General features: G+C 36.4%; 1 long non-coding RNA gene across 1 annotated transcript in view; it reads left to right on the top strand.

Annotated features, from left to right (window-relative positions):
* The first annotated feature begins 506 nt into the window (after window positions 1-506).
* Window positions 507-17,246, top strand: part of LOC112485506 — a 30,504-nt gene continuing 13,764 nt past the window's right edge. The window contains exons 1-2 of the long non-coding RNA XR_003048486.1: window positions 507-638; window positions 764-859. This is a non-coding gene — a long non-coding RNA (uncharacterized LOC112485506). The remainder of the gene's footprint in view (window positions 639-763; window positions 860-17,246) is intronic.

Raw genomic sequence — 17,246 nt, 5'->3', positions numbered from 1 at the left:
GAGCCCGAATGGCTAATGTTGGCTGCTTCTTGTCTTTCGTCTCCTTTAATATCATCTCCTCAGGGTCCTCAGTGTCAATAGACATGTATTATTTGAGTATAAAATCCCAGGGCAAGATTAAATTCTGGAAGAATCAGATAAAATGTGAGACCAAACATGTGTGCTTATGTGAGTACTTTGTCTCATCTGGGTGACTCTGCAGACACTTACACCCAGTTGGGTTCTCCATGTGAGGCAGAGGATGAGGTATGAAGATGATGTATTAAACTTACTTTTTAAAAACAATCCTGGCATTTCTTTTTTCTGTAACCAAAGATGTTCAATATCCACAACAGTGAAGGTGATGCAATCAATTCAGTTATATTTGCTCCTCAAAAAGATTTCAAAATTTCTTGTGAGCCACTCTTTGGACCAAATATATATCTATATATTTTTTAAATGTTTTAAGTTTATTTTTAAACAACAACAAAAAATGTTATCGTTCAGTTGAACCACTCCACCTTTTCACCAGGAGTCACTCTGACTGATGTTCAGCAGTTTCCAAAAGTCAAATCCACCTTCAGATGGAAATGATTTCTACCACTTGGTGACATTCAGTATATGATGAGCTGGGAAAACATTCTGAACAATTTTCAAAGGTGAGTTATAGAAGATGTGACTCTAAGTCAGTGCAAAAACGTTTATTGTGCCTATGGAAATAGTCAATTTATATGTAATTTCATAGACTCATTTTGTACATCTTTCGTTTCCTTCTTTATTATAGACATCTTGAATGTTTTACATGCCACGGGACAGATGTGATTCTATATAAAACAAGAACATGTCAATAGAGCGAAACAGTATTAACACAGTTACCTTGGTAAGTCAGAAGTGTCCACATGTCTATTTGGATAATAATTGCAATATGTTGCTTTTGTTAATATGTTAGTATTTACACAACTTCTTCCATGGACATTATACCATTTGATCCTCAAAAGCAGTTTAGGATATAAGGTATTTTCTATCCCTGCTTTAAAGATGAAGGTTGAACTCAGGGAGTTTAAGTGATTTGCACAAGTTACATAGTAAAGGGGAAGAGTTTTGGCTTAAATTCATTTCATGAAAGATTGCTTTCCATTTTACTATGTGAGGCTCTAAAAGATTCATCTGCCATAAAAATGAACACTAGCATAAAAGACCAAGTCTGAAAATTCAGCGGTGAAGAAATCTAGGGAATACCAGATACCAGAGTAATTTGGTTATATGTATTTTAGCTTTGTGTGAGGGAGTGTGTGTGTGAGTATGTGTCCCTGTGTTTATTGGATAGGGGATATTATTAAGTTAGATTAAAGATACTAAAAGTATTCTTAGTTTTGTGATATACAAGCCTTTAGAAATGACATAGGAAAAAATAAAATAACATGCCCTTTAAGGATGCTGTTACTGAGCCAAATATGGTTAGGAATTTGAAAATATATATTGGTTAAACTGTCATCATTCTCCATAAATCTCTGTGTATTGATGCTTCTCTCCCTGGCTGTTTTCATACTGTTTGCTCACCTTTTTTTTTTTTTGCTGATCTACAGTCTATTTCTCTTTAAAAGACTGTAGTTTAAGGTTTAGTTCTTTCAAGAACTTTTCACTTTTCAAAGCACACACACTGAGCTTTTCTTATCTTAACTCTAATGGCTTAATATTTCATGGATTTGTGCTTCATTATTCTTCAAGTATGTCTCATCCATTAATTTTCTTTCATTTAGGAAGCAATTATTGAGTGACCACCACGTGGATTTAGATACAAATCCTTGGCCTCCACTGGATAACAAAATGCTTAAAGTAAAAAAAATAAATAAATAAGAAAGAAAAAATTGCATTTGTGTCCATAGTACCAATAGAAAGCTTATCACAAATTAGCTAACATAACTGTTGCTTAATTGATTATAATGGTCTGTCCAGTACCTTTATTAAATTAATAAAATATTAGCAAACTCATATCAGAAGAAATCGTTTAATGACTAGTTGTAATTGAGTTGTAATTGTAAAAGTAACTATAAAACAATAAAGATATCTAAGGGAATCTAAGAGAGTTTGTTCACATTAGGTTAATGTGTCTCCTAGGATAAAACATTGTCACACAACACATTTGTTCATCAGTTCCCCCCACCAACCCTATTTTTTTTTTTTTTTTGGTTCATAGATCAAGCATTTTAGTTCAGTTCCTGTTTAGATTATCAATTATATATGTAGGTATAAATTTAACATGGCATTGTGTGTCTGAGAGCATGTGTATGTGAGTGTCTGTAAATTTAACAAAACAAATCTCCCTGGGAAACGTCCATAAGGGGAGATAAAGAGCATATGAACTTTTTTTGCCAAGTCATGTGAGGATATTTTAGTAGACAATCACGGTATTTTATTGTCCAAAATCTTTTCACATGTAAACATCAAGAACTCAGAACAGATTTTAAAAATGCTTTGACATAGTGATTTGCCTTATCTCCTACGAAAAGACTGCCATGCTTTAGACATTGAAAAATCAAGAGAATAATTCTAATCACTGGTTGCCTGGGTGCTCTGGATACATGGCAGAGAAGAGGAATGATAAAATAACATGTGGTTATAAGATTCCACTGGGATAGAAAGTGCCGAAGTACATCTTCAAATCCATTTGCATTTAAAGAAGCACACTCTAAAATAAATTTCCCTTCAAACATCGTTAAGCCCGAATTTATTTTATAAAACTCCCATGGGACATTTTCCTGGTGGCAATGGAATGCACCTCCTTGCTCTAACGTTCAAGCCAATTTCTCTAGGAAGTTGTACCAAAATACCTATCAAAATTACTTAGAGGTGTAAAAATATTATGTTACCTGCTTCTAATTCCAAGAGCCCAAGTTATATTTTATTTAAAATTTCTTACCAAAATATTCAGTCAAGAGAAAAATATAATAATTTGTTAAAACTATCACCAAAGTTTACAGACAGAAAGAGTTTAAAATGGATCCACATGAGAATTGCAAATGTTTCTGTTTGTTGATATTCCCAAGGTCTGAGATTCTAGAGCACCCACGTTTGTATGAAAAATACATAATTCAAATGCCATACATTGGCCTGGGTTTTGATGTTTGAGAAAAGAAAACAATAAGATTTCTCGGCTAAAAAGTATATTCAAAATTTATTCTCCCTTTTTTTTTTTTTTTTAATTTTAGAGACAGGGAAAATAAGGCCCAGAGATGTTCATTTATTCACACAGCAAATAGGGTCCAAGTTCAAATCTCCTGCCTGCTTAAAAAATGAAAATTAGAAATAACTATAAATACAATTAAGTCCAGCCCATATTAATTGAGTTTTTATTATGGCCCTGGCACTTGGTTAAGCATTATCCGTGTCTTGCTTTACTTAATCGCCAAAATACCCCTATGAGGTATGTATTATTATCACCTCCTTTATCGAAGTCAGAAAACTGAGGTTCAGAAAGGTTAAGTCACTTGTCTCAAACAACATAGCTAGTATATAGCAGAGCAGAGAGTTTAGCCACTTATCTGATGCCAAAGCCCAGGTTCATAATTCTTTTTTTTGAAATGACTCATTTCCACTTCTTTGCATTGGCCAGAATTCCCTGCTTTAGGTCTAAACAAAATTCTTGAATCTCTGTTCCTTTCAACAGTCTTCTACACGATTCGAATCAATTATCATTGAATGCTTGAGACTTGAGGTTTTGATTTTCCAGGCTAAAACAAAACAAAACAACCCCCTCCCCACCCAAAAAAATCCTTAAGCCTTACAGTACTTACATATGTGACATTATTTCAATTTGTGTCATTATACTGCTCACTCTCCCCTTCACAGCCATGACTTTATCTAGGCTCCACTGAAAATGAGGAGCTCAAGAAACCCACTACTCCATATTTTTTCTTTCTAGCAAAGAGTAGAAACACACAAGCATGTTTATTTTTCTGTTTTTGCCTGATGATTTTAGTATATTTTTCTGTGACATTCACTTCATAGGATTAATTATAATAAAACATTGCATTGATAGATGAATTAATATTTTAAAAGCATATTGATCCATGTTTTCCTGTTGGCATTATTACAGCAGTCATAAGGGAGAGAAAGGAAAGGTGATGTAAGCATAGACATTTTCCCCCATCCATTCAATAAATATTTATATAGCATATACTATGTGAGAAGTGATGAGCTAAGCACTAGAGATAGGATGATGAACAAGATGTCTGCTTTCTCCATAGGAGGCTTATATTCTTGTAGGGGAAAACAGACAAGAAAATAAAGAGGAATTGTTAAAGTATTATCAGTTTCATAATAGAGTCTGTATATATTTTTTGTGGGGACACAAGAGAGGATTATTCTACGTTTAGATAATCCAATTAAAAAAGGGCAATACTATTTTTGCTGACTCTTAAAAGATGGGTTGCTGACTAGGAAGCCAAGGTAGTGGAGTTAGGGAAAAAGAAAAAGCCTTGAGTCTCAGAGAAGCAGAGATATCTGTCCTAATTTGCATAATGAACTAGCAGTAGAATTAAAATCGGAGTCCACTGTGGACTCACTCAGAGCCTCTTCCAGACCCCGAAGGCTGTCACTGTATCTCTTTTTTTTTTAATCTATTGATTTTTAATTAATTTATTTTAAATTCTTTAATGTCACTCCATATTTGACTCCTTTTACGCCATCTATCTCCCCTTTCCCCACTCTCCCCACCCTCTGGTAACCACTAGTCTGTTGTCCAGGTCCATGAGTCTCTGTTTGTTTGTCCTATTCATCGGTTGCTTTTAGGTTTATATCCTACATATTAATGATATCATGTGATTTTCAACTTTGTCTGGCTTATTTCGCTTGGCATGATTATCTCCAGGTTCATCCATGTTGTTGCAAATGACAGTATTTCATCTCTTCTTACGGCTGAGTAATATGTTATTGTATATATGTACCACAGCTTCTTTAGCCAATCATCTATTGTAGTACACTTCGATTGCTTCCATGGCCTGGCCATGAATAATGCTGCTATAAACATCGGTGTGCAAATATCTTTTTGGATATTAATATTCAAGTCTTTGTGGTAAGTACCCAGTAGAAGGATTGCTGAATCATATGGTAGATCAATTCTTATATTTGCAAACAATGCCTCCGATAAAAGCCTGTTGGAGAGGATGCGGAGAAAAAGGAACCTTCATACACTGCTGGTGGGACTGCAAATCGGTACAGCCGCTATGGAAAACAGCATAGAGGTCTCTACATCCTTTTGACACACACTCTTATGCTAGGTCTCACCAGGCAGTTCTTGGACCTTTCTGGGCTTCATTTCAGTATTGGAGCTCCCTGGAATCAACACGTTACCCCACAGCACGTGGAAATCCTGCCAGGTGGTAGGAAAGAATCAGACTTCCCAGGAGGGAAACCGGTACCTACTTCATCCAGACTCAAATCAGCTCTTCTAAAATTTTATATGGGGCTCTGAGAAGGCTGATATTAGGCAAATATCTAAACCAGCCTAGAAGAATCTGCTTGGGCACCACTAGACGGTTCTGGGGAGACCTGTGATACAGGGCATCTTGAAATGATGCTGTATCTGAATCTTTCAAAGGATCATTTCAGGAAATTGAAGTAGGGGTACAGCAGGTGCATGTGGACCGGGTAGGGTGAAAAAGGAAATGAATGCAGAGTGAGCACCTACTGATATTCATTGAATCAGAAGCTAATTAAGGAGATATCCAATCTTAGCTAAGTTGTAAAACATATCTGCAAGTTCTTTGACATTCCTCCCACAAAAAGAGAGACCTAATTCCCTATCCCATGAATTTGCATCAACCTTAAATGACTCACTTCTAATGAATAAGATGCTATATAAATTCTACAGTTTCCAACTGGTTCTTGCTCACTCGCTCTCTCTCTCGTCTTTGGAGCACTGCACCTCGATGTAAGAAGTTCAGCTCCCCAAACTCAGTAGTGACCACATGGAGACTGAGACACTAGCTCAAGGAGCCCCAGCTGTTCTACCCCACAGCTGTTCAAGCCCAAGCACCAGCATGTGAGTGAGCGAGACTTTAGATATTCCAGCCCCCAGCTTTTGAGCCACTCCAGCTGATGGCAAGAAGAGTAGGAAAAACTTTTCTCACTGGGCCCTGTCCAAACTGCAGATTCGTAAGTCATGTTGTTTTGTTTTCAGCCACTCGGTTTTGGAGTGGCTTGGCACAGAGCCACAGCAACTGGAACATTTGCCCTGATGACCTGAGTCTCTGAAATGTTCAGCATTTGCTGTCACGGAACTAGCAAGAGCTAGAGCCAGGAGTTGAAATGCTGTCTTCTTCACACCACTGCTGTTTAAGCCATGCCACATGGACCGGTGTGTTTCATGTCAGCAGCAGACTCATCATTTCCCACTTCCTCACTGTGATATCTGCCACGGCGCAGTTTGAATACATAACTACAAGATCCCCCTTAGCGCTAACAGTCAAAAGGCTGTTATCCAGAGGGCAGATCTCCGTGAAAGAGCCCGTGGCAGTGATATCGCCGATAACAAACAGTGTGCATAGTGTGTATAAACAAATTATATCCGTGGTAGCCAAGCTTACATCTTCTCCCTTTGAACCTGTGACTGATTTGACCAATAGAATGTGGAGGATGCGATACTCTAGGACTTCCGAGTCCCAGCCATCGCTTCTTCCTTCTTGAAACTCTGAGCTAACACAGAAGAAGCTCAAGCTAGGCTGCCAGAGAGAATGGCCATAGGAAAAGAGGATGGAGGATAATTCATCACATGGAAAGAGAGGCCAAATGGAGGAGTGCAGGGTAGCAAGACATCCTACCCATGGCCACCACGTAACTAAAACACATGAGAGACCCCCAGTGAAGCCAAGAGAGAAATGACCCAGATTGAGCCTGGGCTGACCCATGGTATTGTGAGATATTATAAAATGGTTACTGTTATAAGCTTCTATGTTTTGGGGTGAATATTTAATCATCAATAGCTAGTCAGAGAAGTACCTATTATTATCGTTAGTGATGCACAGAATGATAAGACCAACCATCAGGAGTTGCTATGTGTCAAGTACTGTCTAATAGACAATAAATTTTAAAAGAGAAAGAATAGTTATTATCAACATTCTTTAAATGGGGAAACAGGTGTTGAGAGGTGAGGTTCGTTACCTAAATTCACATAGTTAATAAATAATAGGAACGGGCTATGAACTCAAATTATTTTGAGTCTGCAATCTTTTTACATTTGCTTTATTCTTTCTAAAAATAATCTTTGTTATTATTTTTGTTTTGTTTTGTTTTTAGTCACAGTTAATATCCTTTTTCCCCAAGAGAGAAAATTAAGGCATAGGAAAATTAATGAGTACCAGAAAGTTAAAAAAAAAAAAGTTGATAAATAAAAGTAGTAAAGGACACAATTGGAATTGAACCTAAAATTTTTATTCCAAATCATTTGATTGCTCTATTGAGTCATGACTATATTTTTATGCTCTATATCCCTGTCCTAAACTCCTGCAGATCATTTCAGGCCATTTCATACTCCCCAGATCACCTCACAATTCTAATAAGTATTCTAATAAGTCAATTCTAATAAGTCAATTCTAATAAGTATTCACACTCAAGGGACCCTAGTACAGTAATTTTCATGTTTTTGGGACTCAGAACCCTTGATTCTGTTAAAAATTGTTGCAGATCCCAAAGAAATGTTGCTTGTGTCTGTAATAACTATTGATATATACAACTCCAGATAGTAAAACTGATAGATTTTAAATATTTATTAATTCACTTAAAAGTTACAAGTTAACATAAGAAATCTTTATCAAAAGTAACTAACTATATTCTCCAAAAAATAGAAGACTAGTATTTTACATTTTTTGGAAATCTCTTTAGTGTCTACATAATAGACGAATCTCATATCTGCTTCCACATTCAGTCTGTTACATTATCGACTGTCTTGTAGCCTCTGGAAAACTCTACTGCACGCTTGTGAGACAATACAATACATGAGGGTATGTTTGCATAAAAATAGTTTTGAATTCAGATTCCTTGAAAGGGTCTTGAGGAATCCTCACGAGGGACCCTGGAATACACTTTGAGAACCACTAGTTTAGAGCAACTTTGCCCAGCATATACCCTAGGGAGACTAATTGTTGCTATGTGAAAAGAAGTTGGAAAAACACAGGCATTTAACTAAAGTGAACAGATTCCTTCAATCTATGATCTTCTCGAAGCCTCTAACATGTTACTGTATATTTTAATTTCTAGGAAAAGACTTTAGTGTGTAGAATTCTCTAATTTACAGGACTATGGAACTCTCCTTCTACTAAACCCACCTTCCCTATATTTTTTTTTCTCAGAATGTTTAGTAGAACTGGTTTGCAGAACACTACACTTGTAAGTGGATGCTATATAGATATTTTAGGGAGCAAGTTATTTTGGTGGTACTAGTTTTTTTCTAGAAGATTCATCAACCAAGTTTTACTACATCCTCTAGGAAGTGAGAAGTTTTGGAGCTGGTGAGAAGAAACTGTGATCCAAAGATGATCAAGGTTTTTGAATGACTTATGCAGTCTGAGAACCCGCAGAATAGACCAGACTCTCCTAATCATACAACTGCTACCCAAGAGTGAAACCCTCTGGGTACTCAGAGGTCCAGGCCAGAATTTAGAGGCACATTTGCTCAGCATAAGCTAGTGGATAGAAACCAAAAGAAAAAAAAAAAGAAAAAGAAAAAGAAAGAAAGAGCTCTGAATCTTATTAAATGAGCACAATAATAGACGTCAACCTGGGAAGATTTTTGATTTGAACTAGAGAGCTCTAGCACGAGCATTTGGCCTGGCTTTGTTCTATACTTTAAAAAGTATGTGGCATGACTTATTGCCTCCCTTCTGCTGTGTATTGAAATATTGAAATTATCCACCTGTCATGGAGCTCCAGCTTAAAATCCTTAGTACTTTGATGACACAATTTTCATTGGACTTTGGCTTCTAAAAGTTAAGTTGAAAAAAAAATTGTGAGGAAACTATCTATTTTAAAGATGACTTCCTTTCCATTTACTAAGTCCCAGTAACTCTTTTTGATCCTTGGGACATAGTGGAAAACTAAATAAAAATATTTCCATCCTTTAAAGAGCTTAGAGCTTTCTACTTTGTAGGCGAAACTTTTCCTGAAGTACATGTTGCTACAAATTTTAGGAAATATTTATCAGTGATAATGTGTCTCTGGTCCATGGATAAGACCAAACAAGACTCAAAGACAAAATAAGTTTATTCACGTGAACAATTTTACAGATGAAAAGTATTATGAAAGAGACCTTGGAGATAAATAATTCCCAACAAATCCAAGTGAATTGCCCAAAGGTATCTAATCCCCAATATCTTACAGAATTCAAGACTTCTAATATTGAGCTCAGCATTCTTTATTGTCGATTTCCAAAAAAATTTACTGTACGACTCTTTTGGGGGATAGTAAAATGTTACTTGTACTATTAAAGCATTGAATTGGTTAATTAAGCTATTGTATGGTGTCACAGTGCAATTCACAGCCTCTCTCTGCTAGTGACATGATTTTGGACAAAATGATACATTTTTAGGATCCTCAGTACTTCCATCGTTTTAATAGGGAGATAAACATTGATTTTTTTTTCTGGCACCTTGGAATTACTCAATTAATGATAGCTGTGAATTAGCTGTTTCCTCTACTTTGCATTTCCATTTTATGTTTTATCCTTGAAAGTATTTTGTTTTCATAACAACTCTCAGTTGTAAAATAAAACAATACCATCGTGGTCCTGCCCGTCCTATCTTTGGCACTAATGATTATAAATAGATGTTTCATGGATGAGAGTTATTTTTAAGAGACAAGGGACCTACACTCGGAAAAAGGCATTTCTGCCTCCATTTATTTCAATATTATTTTGTCATTGTCAACAACCACTACCAATCTGGGATAAAAGGGAAGACTGAGGAAAGTTCTGAGAAATAATTTATTCACAAAGCAGTGGGTAACCCAAGGCAACCGGGAATTGTCTGTCGGCCTCAGGGAAGATTTTGTGCAGCTCCTTTGGGAATGTCAAAGACCCTTTGGTCACATGGCTTTTGCATATACTTCGGCTTTCTGTATCCCGATAAATTTGACCCTGGTCTTCTCTAGCATCCTGGAGCTGAACAGGGGAAGTCATCTTAGTACGATGTGGTTGTATCTTTTATACTGTTCATGAATTTCTCTTTGTTACTTTAGGTGATAACGTTTTATTCCAAGTTAGTCAAAATAACAATGCTAAGTCATATGCTCCAAATAGTTCATGACTCGATGTTAGAAAAAAGACTTTGGCTCTAAATACTTAGTTTCTATAAATAAGTTAGTTTGATCCTGGGTGAATTCATTTTATTACTAGCGAGTCTTTTAAAGACATAAAATTAGAGTTTTCATAAGCTCACCTGTGTGTGCATATCCAGATACCTGTTTTCCTACCTGTAGTTACCTAGAAAGGCTCTAACTACTTTACAACGATGAGATCATTGCTAGAACAGTAGGATGGTGATTAAAAGTACAAGTTCTAGAGACCAGCTGTCTAGGTTCAAACCCCAGTTACCTTATCTTACCAGATGTGTGATCTCTATCAACTTACTTGATCTTTTCTGGGCCTCAGTTTCCTTATCTGTAGAATAGGAATAATAATTGTCCTCGGTTTTAACATTGTGGTGAGGAGGAAATGAGCCTAGATCTTAGAAAGCTCTCAATATGTGTTAACTATCAGTATTACTATCATCATCATTATTATCGTTATTACTATTTGAAAAACACATTTAGTCAGAGAGAAAAGAAGTAGGCATTTGTAAAAGATACTTTTTTTTTTTTTTTAACTGTTTTAATTAAGACTGTTATTCCTTATCTCTTTAAACCTTAAAAGGTAGGGGTCTGTAAGATTCAGTCTCAGACAACTGTGGAAGTTAAAGAAACACATAGCTCAGCAAAAATAAAAAACATAAAAACACAAAAAACATAAACATAAGAAACAAATTGCAAAATATTATCAAAGGTTTACTTTCATTTAAAAAGGTATGGGAAAAAGACCCAAATATGTTACCTAAGGAGATATATAATGTTTCCCCTTTTAAAAATTCACTTTCATCACACACCATCATGACTCTGGAGCACCTTATTCCCAATCACCTCATCTTCCTTCTCAGGACCAAGCCCCACATTGCATCTTTCTCCTAGTATCCATTCCCCTTTCTGTAGATCTGCTTTGCTTCTTAATATCAAGAAACAAAGCTATTTCTCATGACAGGTGGGGACAGTGATGAATACTGATGTGGAAAGAGCTCCATTCACTTTGGCAACTGCAGGAAACACACCGATATTAACAATTTTTGTCCAGTCACCTCTGGTTTATCCTGTTATTGCATCCGTGGAGTAAATTTTATTACCACTATTTTATTGATGAGGAATTTGAAATTCCTCCTAAATCCTATGTCTTTTAAATCCAAGTCTGTATAATTTTCAAATTTTATGTTTTTCTCACTGAATCATTTCATACTATGGTTACATATTTTGGATATGTGACAACTATACTGGATACATATTTTGAGATAGGAAAATTTACACAAAAAAATGTCTTCAGAGAGAAGATGTAGTCCCACTTGGCAGTGTACAATTGTTTGATGTACAATTCTACTGGAAGCAAGCTCAGCCCTCAGCTGAGGTCCCTGGCAACTCATTCCTTCTCTGCCTTCTTAGACTTCCATGTCCGTGGACTTGGATGAAAGTTCATTGTCTTGGTTTATCCATGACAATGTCCCATCATATTTAGGTTCCTTATGGTCATATGCCCTCCTTCTCTATTTGCAATTTAGACTTTATATTTCTGTGGCAAGCACTGTTGGCTTCATATCTGACATTCACTCTTCATTTTCAAAGGCGTCTAGGCCAACAATGTGCCCACTAAAACTTATATTTATCGCTTTAGGATACAGCGACTAGAAGACAGTTCGAGGTGAGTGTATGGAGTGCTGCTGATATGCTGTGTCTTGATCTGGACACAGACTAAATTGGTACATTCCATTTTTGAAAATTTATCCAACTGTACATTTTTAATACACATATCTTTTGGTATGTGAATTATTCTTCAATATAAGGTGAAAATAAAAGAACAAAATGAACAATTACAACAACAACAAAAATTACTTATACCTAAGACTTCTTACAGCTAATGATGTTCATGTGATCAAGTTCTGGATATTAAGATATAAGCAGATTTCTACTGGATGGGACTTGTGTTAAGACTTGTTTTCGGATAGAAGGAGAAGACCAATGTTGACTGTGACCTTGCCTTTTATCCTTCTCCATTCCCTTTTGTCATTCTTGGGACTTAGGTATGGAGCTAGAGATAGGTCATATTTCTTGTAATCATAAGAATAAAAGCAACCAGCTAACACGTAAAGTGGGAAATAGAAGGAGCCTAGGCCTTGATTCCTAGAGCAATAGCATTTGTCCTGGACCGTGACTTCTAAACCTCACGTGATTTGAGAAAAATATATCCTTTAATATTTATGACACAAAACCTTCCTTCCTTCCTTCCTTCCTTCCTTCCTTCCTTCCTTCCTTCCTTCCTTACTTCCTTCCTTCCTTCCTTCCTTTCCTTCCTTCCTTTCTTCTTTTTTCCTTTCATTCCTGACTTTATAACCTTTCCTGAGAAATTCACTCTGGGTCAGATTTATTTGAGTGAAACCCCATTTCTATTATGGCCAAACTATACAAAGTTAAAAAGTTTCATAGATAAGACTAGAGAAATCAACCACTTCCACCTTGTTGGGCATGTCTGGAGGGTTTTCGTTCCTTGCTGGGAATTACTAGTTACTTACGCTGGTAATATTACAATGAAATTTTCAGATTTTGTCTTTCTGCTACTTTTTATCTACTTTCCAGCACAATTTCATGTCTAACAAATTGAAAATTATCTTTTAAAAAGAGCCAAAAGTAAGGTAAATATACTCTACTGTTTGGTTAAAAACAATGGGAATGAAGAGAGAGACTGAATAGCCTGTATGTTTCATAAATTGACTATAATTCTTAGGGAGGACTTCATTTGCTCTAAGCTGAACAGCATAGCCATACCCAGTAGATATTCTCCTAAGAAAAGTCATTTGCAAGGTAGCATTCATTTCTGCATATAAATTTTGGTTCTAGTAAAAAAAAAAATTGTGTTCTTTCAATTGTACAGGCCCCAAACCTTGAAGTCAGACTTACTGTCTCTGTTTCTGTCCACAGTTCACATCCAACCCACCAAAATCTGTCCTGTTTACCATCAAATACACATCAAATACATGCACACTCTGTGCGCTTCTCCACCATTGTCTGCTCCAAATCCATCAGGGTTTTTTTTTTTTTTTTACAAAAGATCACAGTCATCTCTTTCTCCCAACTCCCACTCTGGAGCTTGACTCCTGACTCTCCTCCACTCCACAAGCAGAAATCAGGTCACGCCTCTGCTCCAGCCACTCCTGTGCTTTCTCATCTCACTATAATACGATGATGCATGGGCTTTATTTTGACATAAACCTCTTTAACAACCTGGCCTGTGGCTAAAAATTTACATCCTACCATTTTTCTATCAGGATGTGCTTTTGACTCAGGGACTTTGCACTTGCTGTGTCCTCTGCCTCAAACACTCTTACCTCAAGTGACATCTTGACCTTCTCTTTAGCTTAGAGCTTGGATCATATGTTCCCATACCACACAGCCCTATACCGAGTGCCCCATCTAAAACAACTAACCACCCTTCCCGTTTCTTTCTTTATCCCCTTAGTCAGCTGGCATTTTTGTCATAATATACATCATGGGAATTAGCATATTTTAATTTAGCTAATTATTTTGTCTCAACTGTAAAGTCCACGAGAGCAGTTATCTGGCAATATTTTATTCGCCAAAAAATGAGGTGAATAAATAATTATCAATAATTTAATGAACAAACAATATAAATTCTATTTTATCTTTGGACATATGTTCGATTACTGGAACAAAAATTAAGGGAAGAAGAGAAAGAAAACAGAGAAATCTGCTTCCTTGGAATTCTTGGCGTAAGTGCCTCTGACAATTCTGTCGGATACCCAATGCTAGCAATGCACTTACTTAGGGCGCCATTCATCATGGCTGGTATTCCACATGCAGTGAGAGGAGGAAGCCAGCCAGTCCAGCTGACAAACCACACTCCCTGCACTGACCCTCTGTGATGCCTTATATCACTCCCGAGTATCCCAGCCCACAAATGATAGACCCTTAATTTCAGTCGGGTGACACAGGACAGGTAGAGAAGCTGTTATGCTGCTTCAAAAGATAAAGGATTGCCCTGAGTCTTCTAGTTTAAGATTTATGGTTATGAATCTGATAAATCATCAGAGATAAATGTGGTTTGTTTTTCTCTCTCTGTTGCCAAAGATTACTTCCCTCCAGACTGCCATAAACGTCTTCAGGTTGTACCATCTTATCACTGCAAGAATGATCTAGAAGTATGTGAAATACTCATTTAAATCTCATTCTAGCATCCCCATATTCCTCTGGCTCCTCCTCATGATCAGGCTTCTTTTTTTTCTATCCCTGATATAAAGCATAAATAGATACACAGAGGCAGACACTTTTATTTTTAATATTTTTGGTAGTTTTGAACATGCTTTGCATGAGCAGTTTCAATTGTGAACTCTGACCTGCTTATCCAAGCAATGCATTCCAGGTTTCAGCAACAGGGCTTTTTAATGAAATCATCATCCTAGGAAAGCAAGTGATGGTGCTTTATTTAAACTTATCTAATTCTTAAAAGGTTACATAAATAACCTAAGACACAATCACATTCAATCCTGTTTTTCTTTCTTCAACTGAACTTTTTTTTTTTTTTTTTTGCTATTTTTCCTTTGCATGTGGGGGTCATATCATTAGGAGATCCATGGGATTAAAACAGAAAAATTGGAAAGGAGCCAAGCTTATTGAGTTACCATTCCGGTTTTCTACCCACTCAGAGCAAACCATTGAAAACATCATTTTATAATGACTATTTGATCTTATAAGCTAAAAATTATTTGAATGCTTGATTTTTAAATCATAAAACTCTAGTTAGTCCACAGACTAATTTGATGTGCCAATAGATGTTGAGAAAGTGTCCACCTTTTCTAATAATAGAACGTCAATAATTTAATTTCATTTACCTGGGTCAGTGATGCTTGAACATTGGAGAATTCAAGATATATATTAAAAATAACTAAGCTCTGAAAAAGGAAGCCAGACCTATAAGCCACTGTAGGTATTTTTCTCACTTCACTCTTCTTTCAGTATTTCTACAAAGAAGATTCATTACACCCAGTTTACAGATGAGGAAACTAAACTTCAGACAAGTGAGCTGAGTTTTTTTCCAATGGTACCCAACAGGCATGTGGGAAAGCTAGTGCTAAAATATGTGTCTGACTCCCAAGAAGACACGAGAAGTTCTATGAAGATTCTGACATGGAATTCCAGTTATTTTATGATGTCCGTCTGAGTCTATGAGATCCAGGGATCAGTCTAAAATATCTTGGTAGAAAAAGTAAAACTTGAAATGAATTTTGAAATGCATTCAAACAAAGATAAGAAAATATAAAGGTAGAAGGGGGACAAATATTCTTGTGAGGGAAAGGAAGTGTATTATTGAGTAGACAAAGCCTAGATCAATTAGAGCTGTAATTTTGTGACCACCGAGCTCATGACTAGAGAGATAGTTGGGGTTATGAAGTGAAGAATACTGGTCAATCATATATATTCTCATGTATTCTCTTATGCAGGCTTATGCAGATATAGATGAGACTTCAAAGATTTGGTGTAAGAGATGACATGGGTAAAGCAGTGGATTAGGATTATTTATCTGACAGTAGAGTATGGGGAAATTAAAAGGGGAAAATAGAGAGAAAAGTACAATTAGAAACCTGCCACAACAGACTAGACCAGAGGGTTGTAGTTACACTACTTTGTGAAGAATGTCTATACAATCATGAACAGAATATTTTGAATATCACATAAAGAGAATATTGTGTGACCTGAAGGTTTTGTTGGCATGGATGCATCTCTCTCTCCCTCTCTCTCTCCCTCTCTCCCTCCCCACACTGATCTAGATACTGTCTTGCCTGCACCAGACCTCTTTTCTTTTCTTTTCTTTTTTCCTTCCTTTCTTCTTTCCTTCCTTCCTTCCTTTTCTTTCTTATTTTTACTGTTGAGTGAGTACCTCCTCCATTCTCAGCAGTTTGGATTCCGTAGTAGACAGATATAGTCTTTGACCTCAAAGAGCTTACTTAAAGTCTAGTAAGAGAGACCAACAAGTCACCAGTTTCAATACGATGCGCTTATCGCTATCAAGGTGGCAAGTGCAGGCTGCTGTTGGATCAAGCAGGGATTCATCTCAGTTGCAGTTTGCATCCACAGGTTATTTAGGACTGTTCTGAATGAGATTTGTTTGATTTGATTTTAATTTCTAAGTGCTTGGTGAATGAATAATTATGTGAATAAATGAAATGCTAATGAGAAAACAAAAACAGAGATCCAATCACACTGGATGAGCAAAAACACTCCAGAAGTTAGGTGACAACTTTGGAGAACAGAATGGGCCTGAGCAGGGTCTGTAAAAATCCTTTCTGCTTCCAAACAGCAGTTCTGGAAAGGTCCCTAGTAATATTTGGACAACCGAGAGTCATAACTGTAATTTAGAAGCAAAAGTCATTATTGAAGGGTATGAATTCTAGGAGGCAGTTTTCATGGTGGATTAAAATGTTTTGATAATGAAATAGGTATTTCAAAATAAATTAATACTTGAAGCAACTCAGATTTGACAGTTAAAGTTGTAATGGGAAAAAATGTAAAAGTCTGCACCTATATTTGTCTTAGGATGAATAGATTAGTTTGTTAGGAGCAAAGGAATTCTTACAGAATGAGTTTAAAATAAAATAAAAGGTAGCATATCATCTGGCAGAAAACAAAACAAAAGCCATACCTAATAAGGATATCAGAAATCTCACCATGATTATAGTGATATTCTAGATGATCTTGAGAATTAGGTAATATTAACTAACATCTGTGGAGTTTCCTATTGTTCTCCTGTGGTGCTTCTCATTTTCTCTCTGGCCAGTAAACCTATTCACCAGCCTCTCTGCCTTCCCTCCCTACTCTCTCTTTTACATATCTGTTAACATTTGCATGGAAAAAGCTGAGCGAAATGGTTAAATGCATGACCATAGTGATTTTCCCTTTTTCTCTTCCTG

This window comes from Pteropus alecto, unplaced genomic scaffold, assembly GCF_000325575.1.
Source record: "Pteropus alecto unplaced genomic scaffold, ASM32557v1 scaffold5, whole genome shotgun sequence".
In the NCBI taxonomy this organism is placed as follows: Eukaryota; Metazoa; Chordata; class Mammalia; order Chiroptera; family Pteropodidae; genus Pteropus; species Pteropus alecto.
This window is presented reverse-complemented; position numbering and strand designations above follow the sequence as displayed.